Here is a 14,428-nt window from a genome sequence, read left to right on the forward strand (position 1 = left end):
GGCCCGATAGTAGGTTTCAGCCCCCACCCTCCAAAATACGGCAAAGTTCCAGTAAACATGGAATGGGTCGACTATCGGACCTTCGGACTATCGGGTCTTCGGACTAACGGACTGTAATCACAAGTACAGGCTATTAGGTTTAGGAAAATACAGTAGTTCCTCATGGGATGGGTCGATATCGTACTCGGATAGCACTCTCCTAGGCACGCGTTCGAATCTCCGGCCGGCCAGCGAAGAACTAGAGGAATTTATTTCTGGTGATAGAAATTCATTTCTTGGTATAATGTGGTTCGGATTCCACATTAACCTGTAGGTCCCGTTGCTAGGTAACCAATTCTTAGCCACGTAAAATAAGTCTAATCCTTCGGTCCAGCCCTCCCTAGGAGAGCTGTTAATCAGCTCAATGGTCTGGTAAAACTAAGGTATACTTAACCATGATGGCCAGGCGAGATGAAACCAGTTCTGTTCAGACTGTTCTTACAAAGCACCAACCTTAAAAGAGGACTGGCAGAACAGCCGGTTTAACCCTCAAGGGACGGGCTAAACATATATGAAGCACACCCCAAAACGGGCCAGACTTTAAGGTTGGCCAATTTAAGAAAAAAACACTTCGATGGCAAGATGATGATATGCAAATGGACATGGTTTAAGAAACAAATCCTCAAAAAATTTCTGTGCCTTCCACGGAAAGTTGAATACAACCCTGTGCAGGGCCTCTTTTCCAAGATACTCGTAAAAATACGCTAATTTTACAACGTTATGCAAGTTTTCCTAATACTGTAATTTATTTTTATTTTATTTTGTAAAGTTATAATTACAGCTCACACAATATCATAACAGATAAGAACTAAAACCAGGAACAAATTCTGATTATAATTGTTGTAAAATATTTACGTGATTTACTGAGACGGGAAGATGCAGTAACTTTTTTTGAGACGTTTCTGCTAAAATTTCTTTGCACTTTGCAAAATTACAATTATAGCTGACATACTATCATAAAAGATAAGAACTAAAACCAACAGCAATCCACGGGCATATTTATGAGCAAATAAATAAAAAGACGTCATGAGATAGAGACCTTGGACTCTGCAAGGGAAAGAGAGAGAGAGTATATGAAAGAATTAAACATAAACTTAAGTAAAATTGAATCACTTAAAAGTAAGCAGCTAAAGGAATTAATAAATTAACCGGGAAGGAAAGAAATGAATGACAGAGAAATGAATGACAGACAACATAAAGAAATCTAAGGGCTGATAGCCCAGAAAACACAACACCAGTAGGGCTAGAATTAAATGATAGGAACAGGCTCAAATTGGAAGAAGATACAAAATGTTTGTGCTGTGAGGAACAAAAATGAAAACTTAGAAGAACATTTCTTACTCTACTGTCCAGCACGTATATGGACATCAGAAAGAGATACAGTTTTGTGCAACATTGCAACATCCACATCAGGAAAACGAAGAGGAATTGCTGGCTAATATACTTTCATTTACAGACCTGCTGAGGAAGGGGGGAAAGAATTTATAATAAAAGATTTATGGCCTCACACAGACACAAAACTTAAGCACAAACAAAGGAGGAGTAAAACGCGAGGGAGGAGGAGGAGGGGGAGGAGGAGGAGGAGGAGGAGCCGTTTCAAAGGCAACTCCCGCCAACTACTACTACTACTGCCACTCGGCGCCTTCGATTACGTGTCAGTCACGGCGTGTTTTCGGTTATTAATTGTTCCATGTCGTGATTGTGGTTGTGTTTTAGAGGAAGTATAGCAAACGGTACTAAGGGGAAGGGGGGGGGGGCTTGTCGTTGGGAGACCAGGGGTTTTTTTTGGGGGGGGGGACGGACTCAAAGGTGTAGGTTGTTGGTGGCTTTCTTAATTCTCGTTTTACTGACCCCCCCCCCTCCCCCTCCACTCAGTCGACGCCTCTGTCTTCTGTACCGAGCGTACCGTAATGTACCTTACGGTAAAATGGCCGTACCATATCAATCATGACTCTCTTATCACCTCTGTCTTTACTAAGCGTACCCTAATGTACCTTACGGTAAAATGCCCGTACCATATCAATTGTGACTCCCTTATCACCTCTAAAATGCCCGTACCCGGTAAAATCATATCAATCGTGACTCTCTTATCACCTCTGTCTTCTTTACTGAGTGTACCCTAATGTACCTTACGGTAAAATGCACGCATACCATATCAGTCGTGACTCTCTTATATCAATCATGACTTATGGTAAAATGCCCATCTTATCACCTCATCATCATCTCTTTACTGAGTGTACCCTAATGTACCTTACGGTAAAATGCACGTACCATATCAGTCGTGACTCTCTCTTATCACCTCTGTCTTTACTGAGTGTACCCTAATGTACCTTATGGTAAAATGCCCGTACCATATCAATCGTGACTCTCTCATCACCTCTGTCTTTCTTTACTAATGTACCTTATGGTAAAATGCCCCTAATCAATCATGACTCTCTTATCGGTGTCTTTAAATACCCTAATGTACCTTATGGTAAAATGCCCGTACCATATCAATCATGACTCTCTCATCACCTCTAGTCTTCTTTACTGAGTGTACCCTAACGTACCTTACTCTAAAAGTAGAAGGTAACTCCGCACAGACTGTCACCTTGGAAATGGATTTTTCCTGAGCGTTTTGGCGTTGGTGGTGGTGTTTATTGTCCTTCAGTCGTGATTAACCTCACATCTACCCTGGGGACCCTTTGGGAACAGGGGCTTTTGGGTCGGGGGGCGTGGGGAAACCGATCGGGCGCTGTTGTTATGGACCGGATGGCAACGCGTTTTTGTTGTTATGGACACAAGAATCTAGTGGCGTTTGACGTTTTCCTATGTAACTCGACTGTAATTGACCTCTGAAGACTACACTGCCGATGGGGTAGATCTAAGCCGGCATTCCGCGGCGAGCAAACCCCACCCCCTCCGTAGCTAATTCGGCAGAATTGTAACCAGTAAACACCCTGAAAATATCAACCTAACGTACCTTAGGGGTGTTTACTGGTTACAATTTTGCCGAATTAGCTACGGAGGGGGGGTGGGGGCTCGCCGCGGAGTGCCGGCTGAGATCTGCCCTGTCGTGTAGTCTTCAAAGGTCAATTCCGGTTTAGTTACAGCAGGCCGACGAAATATTACTTTAAATTCTCGTAACGCAAGTAAAATAACATAGGAAAACGTCAATTGCCACAGTCATGAGGGAGCCTTATGTTCAAGAAGGGATTGGCTAAGCAAGCCTGTTGTAAAAGGAACCATACTAACCTAACATACCCTAACTTAACCCAACCCAGTACAGGCAGTCCCCGGTTTACGACGGTTCCGCCACGACGTTCGAGGTTACGACGCTTTTCAAATATATTCATCAGAAATTATTTCCCGCTTACGGACGCATGTTCGGGGTTACGACGCGTCGTGACGCCGATCCGACGGAAGAAATTTGGCCCCAAAACGGCAGAATAATCATAATTTGAAGGTTTTTTTGATGTAAAACTCAATAATAATGCAGTTTACGTCGTTTTCAATGCACCCAGAGCATTAAAAGGAAGGTTTTCTTATGATTTTTGACGATTTTCGACGATTTTCCGGTTTTTCCGGTTTAGATCGAAGCTGGGGGGCCGTAGTCCGTGACTTAGCTCGGACGTTTAATTTTTTAGCAAAAACGGATGGGGATGGTGGGTACATCCTTGCCAAGATGCTTGGAGAGGGTGTAATGTATGATGCTGTAATGGCATTTTCAAATATATTTTAGAAGCTGGAGTTCTACATAAGATATAATTTTGTTTCCTACAAGTTTTAATTATATTATAAATATACTACACTATGCAGTCCTTTAATTAACATCGGCGTCAATGACCGTAGAAGTCACGACGCCTGATAACTTAAAATCATTCATTCATTCCCCTCCAACACTGCGCTGCACAATAGCCTTCCAGGATGGGCAGCATACAATAACGTATCAGTTCTGATGTTAATTACCACGTTAAATGCAGTCGACCGCCAACAAATAACTGTGAATTGTTAATAAGCGATGTACAGGAAAAGTCAATTTCCAAGGTAATACCCCATGCGGAGCAACCCCACAGTTCTACCCTTCTTACGTGTTGGTTAACAAACCTTATCGTTCCTAGAGTGCCAGGTCCTGACCTAACCTGATCTCGCCCTCCTAACCTTACTTAGGTCTCCGTGCCCTGGCCTGGCAGGGGGAGCGAAGACCCCCAACAGTCGGTTACTGTTTTGGCCGTGGTCGTAGTTGGAACACGTGGGCTGTTCTTAGGCTCAGTTGATGTTTGGACATTGTTCTGGCACACTATACAAACCGTCGGTCCTTTACATTAGGAATTACTTTCAGCATAGGCTGGAAACGGCCGTTAAACTCTTGAGCAAGGTGGTTAGGCAGTAACTGCCGCCAGGTAGGTGGGAATACCCGCCTGCCGGGACGTAAACTTTCCAGTTTGCTTTCGGCCGTCATGCGTTGCAGACGTGGTTTCGGATCTCCTTGCCTGACTGTCGTTCAGCTCTTATTATCCCGGTGGGATCTTAATGTATTTTTGTGTACCTGTATATATTACGTGTGATATTTATTATTGCAAACCCACGATTTGCGATAGCCTTGCATAGCAATCGTCCCCCCTGCACTGTGTCTTGGGTTGACAGCCAAGGGCGTATTTAAAGGAGTGTAACCGAGGTAATGCTTCTCTCCAGTAGCCCTTTATGTAGATACTGAAGGCATTCCCCTGTACAATCAGAAGTATCAGATTGGGACGTAATGTCTTCGCTCCCCTACATTGATCGGGATGTAAGAGTTCGTTCCCTCCTTGGGCTTCTGCCCTCTGTGTACAAGGGCATGACTACGTCCTTCCTACATGTGCTGAGTGTTGTTTCGCCGCCTGCACTTAGAAAGTTGCGGGGCAGGTGGGAGGTTGCAGGCGTCGTCTGTAAGTTATGCTTCCACGGCGCCCTTGGTGGCCTCCCCTCCATCCTCTTCTCTCCCCGTAGGTTCGTCTTTTCTCTCCTTCGCCCTCTTCGCTCGCTCGTTGGGCGAAGACCAAGGCGGGGGTGGCATCGGGTGACCTCTTCTTGGGTACCTCCTCTCGCTGCATAGGGCAATTCCCTTCGTAGTGAGAGGAGTTTCCCTCTCTAATCATCTTTGCTTTTTCTTTCAGGTTGACAATGAGCATCGCTGACACAGCAGTAGTTGGCTGGATATCTCAGGGGATATCTCGCATGAAGGAGTCCCGATATTCATTAGTGTTGCTTCAGGATCGACCACAATACCTGGCTGGATGACATAATTCCATGTCGGGACCGTTCTGACTCTGTTCCCACCGATGTGGATCGATCGCTGTCATTGCTGGCCTTCATGTATGCTGTGGCAATGCCTGTGGCATATCTGTGGTCCATCTGCTCCTGCTGTTCCCTTGTTTTATGCTCCTGTCAACTCGACAACAGTCTCTGGGCGGCTCTTCCTGGTCTCCTGCCGCAGCCATCCTGATTGTTCCTGTTGCTGCTGGTGACTTTCATGTGATGTTCCTGGTGGTTGTGCCTGGGGCCACTTCTGTTGTGTTCCTGCCAGCTGCCCCGGAGGTTACGATGTCCGCCATCCTGTAGAAGATGCCGGAGTGAAGGTGAAGGAAGTTGCCCTGTGGAAAGTGACGTTTCTGGCCGTTGCAGTAGCTCCTGCCTTCCGAACCGCTGCCGTAGCTCCTGCATCAGCTGTCCTGATCATGCCTGCTGCTTCTCCTGGTGGTGGTGTCCTGGGCCGCTTCCGTTGTGTTCCTGCCTGACTGCCCTGGAGGTTACCATGTTTCGTGTCCACCATCCTGTAGAAGATGTCGGAGTGGAGGAGAAGGAAGTCGCCCTGTGGAAGTAGCCGCTGTCCTCTTCATCTTGTCTTTGATTTCGTCTTCTGCTGCCTCTTCCCTTCCTCTTCCAAGGTTCAAGGGGGTCCCGGGAATCGGACAGACCTCCGTCGGCCGAAGGAGAGGAAGGCTGGTTCTTCCCCTTGATGCCCTTGGACGTTTAGGGACTGCTTCCTTCCAAGGAGGCAATGGGTCTCTCATTGACTCTTCCCAACCTTCAGGTTAGGAAACCGATTCGCACAGCCCTGGGTTTTGTGTTTCGGAAGCTGCAGGCGCGCAGACATAGGTTTGCGATCCTTTTCCCAGTCCTAGAGGTTCTGCCTTTAAGATGGGGGCTGCTTCAGGTGCTCGTTTGCGAGCCGCTCCAAGTGCTCGAGATTCTATGGAATATCAAGTATCCCGATCTGGTCTGGAGAGTATTTCCATGGCCCAGTTCGGGAGCAGTGCAAGAGAAAGGGCCGAGGCACCCAGGTGTCTCAGCTCTTCCTGTCAGCACCACAAGCGCTCCTCGAGTGCTTGCCAGTGCTCAGTTGGGTTCCCAGCCTGGTGTCTTGATCCTGTTGGTTTGAACACCAGAAGAAGCAGGGAAGAGATTCCCTTCGGGAGTTCTGCGGGACTTCTAAGGGACTGACTCTCTTCCCGGAGACAAGTTTCTCTCGTTGGCTGTTCCCACCCTTGGGTGGGAACCGATTCGCATTCTTCTGTGGGGTCTGGCTTTCGTGGGCGTGAGAGCGCGGCCTCTCGAGGCTGCGCCCTCGTTGCCAGTCCTAGAAGTCTGTGCCCAAGACTGGTTCTGTGCCTGGCCCTTTTGATCAAGAGATCAGAAGAGAAACAGAAAGCATCTGCTCCCGATTTTTGGGAGTCTCGTGGGTAGCTCGAATTCTATGAATCACGAGCGTTCTCCTGACGAGAGGCACAGGACGAGAGTAAGTGCCGAGACACTTGGGTGTCTGGGTGCCGAGATGCCAGCTGCTTTAGTTGTTCGGCTGGGTTTCATACTTGTGTCTTGAACCTTAAGGTTCGAACATGCAGGGTAACAGACACAGAATTCCCATTTGAACCTTCTTATCGAGGTGCCTCCGCCTCGAAGGAGTTTGGAGTTCGGGAAACTAGCAATAGTTCATGGTAGACGAGTTCCGCGCTGTCCAGTCCCGATTATGTTTGCGCGAATGGGCTCGGCTCAGCTCGACCCCTGGTCGCGCTTATGAGACTGGCTCGGCTTGCTTGCCCCGGCCAGCCCTTGGTTGCGTTTGTGAGACTGACATGGCTCGACTTGGCTCGCCCCTCCTACCCCCAGTCCACCGTATACCTCCCAGTCTGGATCGCGTTCATGTGATTGGCTTGGCTCGGTGCAGCTCGGCTCGGCCCCACTTGGTTTTTTCCGAATTGAGTTCTTGGCTCTGTTCGAGTGAACTTTTTGCTCTTCCCAGGAAAGCGCTTTGCCATGGCACAAGCGCTCTTCTTCCCCCGTGTAGCAGTAATCTCCTTCAGTTGATTATCACTCACGGTCCATCTCTCCTGCTGGTCTTACTGGCAGGACAGGTAGGGGTACTTTCTCCTCACCTGTTTTCTTTTCCTCTCGGTTGTCCCGAGAGTCACGAGACGGACAGAGAGAGCTCTTCGGAGTTTGGCTTCCTGGAGTCCTTTGGGTGTTGGTCCCCCGATTGTCTTGTAGTACAACCACGTAGCTGAGGAGGGTTTCATGGGATCTGTCAAGGCTCCCTCCAAGGGGAGAGGTACAGAAGTTTCATGCTTCGGAAGCAGCAAGGGTCTTCCTCTTCAAGTTACGATCGCCCTCGTTTTTCGGAGAACTTTGCACCGATTCGTTGGCACTAGGATCCCCGGGACAGGACCGCGACTCCCCCAATGAATAATCTTCATCACTCGCAACCCTTGCAGTTCCCGAGGGGCCGAGAGTGTCGGGGGCTGCCGCGGTCCTTGCTTGCGAGAGCATTCTCGATCAGATGAACTCTCCTTCAGAGAAGGAGTTCATTCAGGTCGAGACACCAAGCTTCTCTCCTGCCTTGACAGAATACGAATTCTATATGAATTCTTCTGGTCTTAGAGGGTCTTGCCAACTGCAGTTCTGTGGGCAGTTCTGGTGCTAAGAAGAAGGACTTTGTCCCAATTCGGATCTCTGGTTTCGTAAGTCCCGAGTTGGCTCGACCCTTAGGAACGAACCTTACTTGGTTCTGCCTTTCTCTTGCAGAGATTTGCCAGATACCGTGGTAATCAAGGTTTGTACTAGTGCACTGCCTTGTCCTTTGGAGAATGGTCAAGACTTTTGTGTCTCAGTTATCTCGACTTGACCTCGAGTTCAAGCCAGCCCCTCCTCAACTCCTAAGAAGTCCCAGGCTCCAATAGAAGATTGTGGAACATAGCCCTCCCCTACCCTTCCAGGAAAGTGCGCATGACTGTGTCTCTTTCCACCCTCTTTCCCATAAGGGAGGAGGGAAGAGAGAAAGAAGTATCGACCAGGAAGAAGTTCTCCTACTGCAGGTTCCTGGATGAAATGATACTTATCAAGTCTCTGGAGCTGGCAGCGACATTGCCGAGACCTGGGAATGGATTCCTTCAGGAGAAGTATCTATTTCCCTTAGGTCTCAACAATTCTTCTATGCCAGCCCGGCCTAGAGCTAATTGTCTCAGTATCCTGTCATCTTGCAGAAGCCTCCCCATGGCAGAGAAGGGAAGTCTGCTTCCATTCCTCTGTCTTTCTTTCCTCTTCGAAGTATGAGGAAAGAGTTAGGCTAATGCTTGATTGAAGGAACCTTTGAATATGCTTGCATATTCCCCTCACATCTTGTGTCTACTTATGGATTCTGTTTCGCTAGGTGTTCTCAAGCATTGCTCCCTCCGAGTTACAGACAAATACTAGAAAACTTTGCCTCTTGCCTGACCTGATAGCCGAGGCATTGAGAAGAGTCCTGCTTGACCCAACCTCCTGTAGCAGCTACACAAGAAGCATTTGTTGAGGCAGTACATCCCAGTGTGTTTGGGACTGGGAGACCTTCCAGCTTCCCTTGCAAGCACAGGGTTTCTCTCTGAGCAGCAGCGACTGTAGCTGGATATCACTTGAAGACCTCTGCAACGCTCCCAGGGACTGGAGCCATCTTCGCTGGCGGGTGTCGTTGCGGAACTCCTTCTCAGGTCAGAGTCGCTCTTCAAGTCTGGACTCCCTCGTGTTCTCTGCTGAGGGTTGCTTCTCTCCCTTTCATTTGTGAAGAACGTAGGCCCTTGCAACCTAGTCTTCTATCTGAAGTAGCCCTCTTCTCAGTCGAGACTCAGCTACGGGCGAGAAGCTTCTTCAGTCGTGCTGTCTCAGGGAACTGTTCCCTGGGTGGCATGTGACTCATTTAGGGTTCTTGTCCCATGCTCTGTACGCGCCCTTACGAGACTCGTCGGATAGAGATCTGCCTTGGCATAGAAGATGGAAGAACAGTGGATGGGGATCAATACCCCGACTCCTTCTCGGATGTTGTAAGTGGACTCTAAATCCATTGGCATCAACTGTCAGGTTCGAGTCCTTCTTGTTCCCCTCCTCCTTGGACTTTGTGGCGATGATCCAGATCATTCGTTACTTTGTTCTATTAGGGAGCTGTGGTACTTTCTGAAAAGGCTCGACATTCCTAACCTGGATGTTGTCGACGTTTTTGCTAGTACTGTCTCTCCCAAGGAAGAAGTGTCTATGACACATCTTTCTCCTGGCTTTGTGTAGCGATCAAAGGAGGTACTCAGCAGCTGGCAACGATGATACCAGTACTTTCCACCTGAGAGCTCATGAAGTCAATGACTTGGTCCATTCCTTGCATTCTGGAAGTGTCTGTTGGTCTGGAAGCAAGTCGTGGTCTCTAGACCACACACTTGTTGTGTTGTCTTGCCCACAGGCCCTTCAAGAGTTTTCCTTGGATGAGTAGCCATCTGGCTGCTCAAGATGTTGGTTTGTCTTAGAAGGCTCCTTCAAGAGGATGACTGGCATCTTGCCTAAGGTGTTGGTTCTGGAAGTGAGAAGGTCCTCCAACTTCTCCTGGCTTCGGGATGAGAATAGGACTCGAACCAATAGTTGGTGGATCTGGCACTGATGCGGTAAGACTACACATTGAGCACCCGTTCTATTTTTCTTATAGAATCATAGAAGCAATTCTGCTCCTTCCTCTAGCAAGGGAGGAAGGAGAGACTGGCAATAAGGGAACCCTATCTCGGCTTTTCCTTACTGCCTCCGACCCAAGATCCTTCCAGCCTATTTCGTAGGAGCTACGTTTCCTCACTCATGTGGAAAGGTCCAGTATCTGACATTTGATCTTGCAGTTCCTACACTCTGATCAGTATGTCAGTGGCACAGTACCCCTCCTCGCTCTTTCGATCAGGAGGAGTAACCCAGGTGTGCAGAACTCGTCAGTTCAGGAGACTCACTCAGATTCCTCCCTCCAACCAGTGAGTTTACTTAATGTAAAGGACTGACAGTTTGTATATCGTGTCGGAACAAATCACAGTTTTTGAAAGTAAACTGTATTTTTCCCTAACTATACAAACCTGAGGTCCTTTACATTACATATTATGCCCACCTCATGCCACCCCTCAATCTGAACCTGGACCGAAAGGCAAGCTGGAATGTTTACATGCAGGCAGGCGGGTATTCCTGCCTACCTGGTGGTAGTTACTGCCTAACCACCTTGCTCAAGAGTTTAACGGCCGTTTCCAGCCTACGCTGAAAGTAATTCCTAATGTAAAGGACCTCAGGTTTGTACAGTTAGGAAAAATACAAAATACTTTAAACTTTGTCATTTTACATTTTTTATAGACTTACAAATGTAAAATTGACCTTGAAATTAAGAATCTGAGGCTAGCTAGGCCTAAGGCTAGCATAACCAATGGTAGTGTTTTGATTCCAAAACTAGCCTAGGCCTACATAAACTTAGCCTAGCCTGGACAATATTTTCTAGAATCAAGACTTGAACATTACAAGGGGTATGGGCTGAAATCGTTATTTCTGGGGGGGGAAAAAAAAGCGGTATGCTGCTTGCTTTAGTCTCCGGGACATTGTACAGTATATATATTGATTGTTATTGAGAAAAACATTATTGCCTTTATACTATTGTAAATCCAATACATTTCCTGTATGTACAGTATATAATGATCAGTTTTTTCATCTTGCAGATAATTCATGGTGCACCAAAAGCAGACTTGGTCAGAAGTCCTCAGAAAGTGAAGTTCAAGTAATCATTAAAAAGAAAGTGCATTTCTTGGTCTCGGGAACGTGTTAGGATCGCTGCCCATTCTATTTTTCCTGTAAGTATTTAAAAGATTATTTGTACATTTATGAGTACTGTCGTTCATGTATGGTTTGAAGTTTAACTCCTCAGGTTAGGAACATTCTAACTGTTTAGGCTTAACTCTCCTTCCATCAGAGTTGAAAAGACAAAATCATTTGTTCCCACAAGGATATAAACCTTCATCTGGTATATGGGAGCACAGGCAGTCCATGAGTTACGACAGATATCCGTTCTTACGGTTATAGGTCGGAATGATAAGTAATTGGCGGTGCAACGTCGGATTGTTCCTACACGAATACAAACCTTTGGTCTTTACTTAAGGATATTACTTGCAGCATGAGCTGGGAATGGCCATTTAACTTTTAAACAAGGTACTGTAGTTAACTACCGACAGTAAGGGTGGGAGCTCCACCTACCCATTGGTATGCGCTCACTTTGCTCTCGGCTGCCATCGAGTGTAGACGTCTCCTCTGCCCAACTGACCGTTTGACTTACCACATTTTTTTTTTTGTTTTTGAATACTTGATATATGAGTGTAGGTGTTGTTTTGCTTATACTTATATAAAATGCAAACCCACGACTTATCAGAGCCTAAGGAGAGGAAGCCGCGTGTCGTGAGGCGTTGCCCTGACATCGAAAAACCCTGCATCACTTCCTCTCCTCTCTTGAGATAGATCCCCATCATACCCTTTGCACTTTATGCAGAAAATGCGTGTAATCAGTCTAGCCCTTGGTCGGAGTATCGTGTCTGGCTGTCAGAACAATGGTTGCAATTTGCCTGGAAAAGGAAGAGAGAGAGAGAAGAGGGTTTCCCCAGCTTCTTTGGCTTGCAATACACCTCCTTTGACACTGAGGGTTCTTTTTGATTCCTTCCTGCCCCCAACCAAACTGCCACCTATTGTCACCACTCCCAAGGGAGCAGTCTTCTCTTCACTGTCTCCTAGTGCTTCGTCAGTAGAGTCGGTGTAGGGGGGCGATGACCCAGTACGACGGTTTGCCAGCGGTCTCCATTGCTTGGGCTGAAGGGAGAGTGCTCTCTTAACCTGACATGTCTTGCAAATGTGGTGGAGCCCAAGGGGTTGAGGAGGTTATGGCCTTCCCTAGGCCTCCCAGGAGAGCCTTCCGTGGAGGGCTTAATCTCGCACTTGAGGGCCTCTAGTGCCCCTTCAGTGACTGCTGATTCCGTGACTGTAACACAACTATGGTCACGATGTGTACTGGATCTAGGACCGCCACTGTGCCGGTGGTTCCTACGATCCTGCCTCCTGTAGAGTTCCCCAAAGTGCTCCCCCCAACTTCCTCCCCTTGGGGGATGTCATTCTCCACTCCTTGGTTGAAAAGACCTGCCGCGACCATAAGAAGAGGTTGAAGAGAAAGAGTTGCAAAGTATCTTCATCATCTTTGTTTTGTGCCAATGCCTCTCGCCTTCTTCCAATGCTAGCAAGCAAAGGAAGAAGAAGGTTGTCTCTCCCAGCTGTAATAAGGCCCTTAGTGCTTCCAATGGTCAGCCTTCTTCCATGGAAAAGGTTGAGGGATCTCTCTTTTGCTTTCCCAATCAGTCTAGAGGCCTGGGAACTATTGCACGGGGTTCTACGGATCCCTGTGTCACAGGAGCAACAGGTGCATGGGGTTCCATGGACCCCCATGTCACCACTACCGGTCACTGGAAGTCACCTTCCCTGGCCGGAAAAGGTCCTTCTACTGCCACATGGGGTTCCATGGTCCCCTGTGGCACTAGTACCGGTCCTGGGAAGTCAATTTCCTGTGCTGGTAGGGGTCCCCAGTCTATGGACCCAGGCCTGGCCCAACGAGAGAGAGAGAGAGTGAGCTCTGAGCTTGCAAACACTCACTCACCCCCTGCACATTCCCACACAGAAACAGTGCCAGGGTTTCGGAATGGTGATGCTGGTCTACTGGTCCGCTCACCTGGGAAGGCAAAGAGGAGGTCCCCCATCTAGTCTTCTTCTACTGCAAAGGCCCCGGCCTCTAAGGAGACTGTAGCACGTTTTCAGGACAGCCCCCGTGACCGCTCTTCCTGGGACAGCCCCCCCTCCATGTTCGCGTGAACAGAACCGCTCTCCTCGACCTGTACAGTGTCATCACTGCAGGTTGACAACTGCCCACGACCTTTCTCACCTGCCAGGTCTTCGGCCTCCAGCAGTCCATGAAGGGTGCTAGGCATCTATCTCTCAACACTCCCCTCCACCTCCTCAGGGTTTTCCAGTAACCTGGAACTGGACAGTTCTAGGGTTCAGGACCAGGAATGTTCACGCTTCCATCCAAGCCCAACCATGGGAGCATACGCTCCAGGTACAGTCCTTGGATCAGACCAGTCGTATGCTCAAGTGGTAGAGTGATCTCTATGGGACTGGCGAGCATCTCTCCCCTGCAGAGGGAGTACGGTAAACCCCGTATTCGTGTTCTCATGATTCGCGGACTCACGCATTCGCAGGTTTCTCTGTGGAACATATCTAGCCATCATTCACGGAAAATTCGACCATTCGCAGTATTTTTCACTGAGAAATATTCACTAGTTACTGTATTTTCATGTAATTTTCATGAATAAATGCACTTTTTGTGATAAAACTATTAAAATACTCAGGTATAAGCATTTTTACAGGGTTTTTCTTGTGTTTAAACTATCAAAATGGGCAGTGTTAAGTGGTTTTAGAGGGGTTTTAAGTATTTGCAGATTTTAGCTATTCGGGGGGGGGTTGCGGTACTCATCCCCCGCGAATATGGGGGGTTCACTGTAACCCAGAAAGACTGTGACCTGGAAGGGCTCAAGAGCTCTATACCCCAGGACTTAGATGCCCCTGAGTTGCAGAGGATTTTTTTTAGAGATCATCTGTTTGATACAGCAGTTTAATGATATCGAGGAAGAGACCACAGCTTTCCCTGTGGACCGTTTGTCAACCATCGAAGCTTTTGGGGAACCCAAAGTCTCAATGGGCTTGCCATGGTCGCGACTTGCAGAAGGGGTCTTGGACCAGGTGAATTCTCTTGTGTATGACCAGGACAATTCACTTAGGTTTAGCCAGTTGTGCAAGACACCTCCTCAGCCTTTCACTCGCCAAAAGAATACTTCAATATCTCGGAGAGTCCTTTGCCTACCAAACAGGTTAACCCGGACCTGGTTTGCCTGTGTCCTGGTCTGTTGCTGGACAGGCTCCATGCAGAGGGCGTTATCCTTGTTGTAACAGGAGGCAATGGCTATGGAATCGACTGCCATGACAGCATTCCAGACTGTCTCATGAATATATCTCTGGTCTCTTGCACTGGCCA

The 14,428-nt window shown here is 47.8% G+C and overlaps 1 protein-coding gene across 3 annotated transcripts in view; it reads left to right on the forward strand.

Moving 5' to 3' along the window:
* The window catches only part of LOC136838228 (zinc finger protein 271-like), a 526,618-nt gene that overhangs the window by 456,699 nt on the left and 55,491 nt on the right, over positions 1-14,428 (forward strand). The window contains exons 1-2 of one of the 3 annotated variants that reach the window (XM_067103087.1): positions 1,654-1,693; positions 11,028-11,159. The exons of 1 other annotated variant lie outside the window; for it this stretch is intronic. The gene's annotated coding sequence lies outside the window, so the exon portion shown is untranslated. Of the gene's footprint in view, positions 1-1,653; positions 1,715-11,027; positions 11,160-14,428 lie in introns of those variants that run through there. One more of the 3 variants, XM_067103086.1, reaches the window with a different exon arrangement.

The sequence above is a fragment of the Macrobrachium rosenbergii genome, unplaced genomic scaffold, assembly GCF_040412425.1.
Source record: "Macrobrachium rosenbergii isolate ZJJX-2024 unplaced genomic scaffold, ASM4041242v1 282, whole genome shotgun sequence".
Taxonomy (NCBI): Eukaryota; Metazoa; Arthropoda; class Malacostraca; order Decapoda; family Palaemonidae; genus Macrobrachium; species Macrobrachium rosenbergii.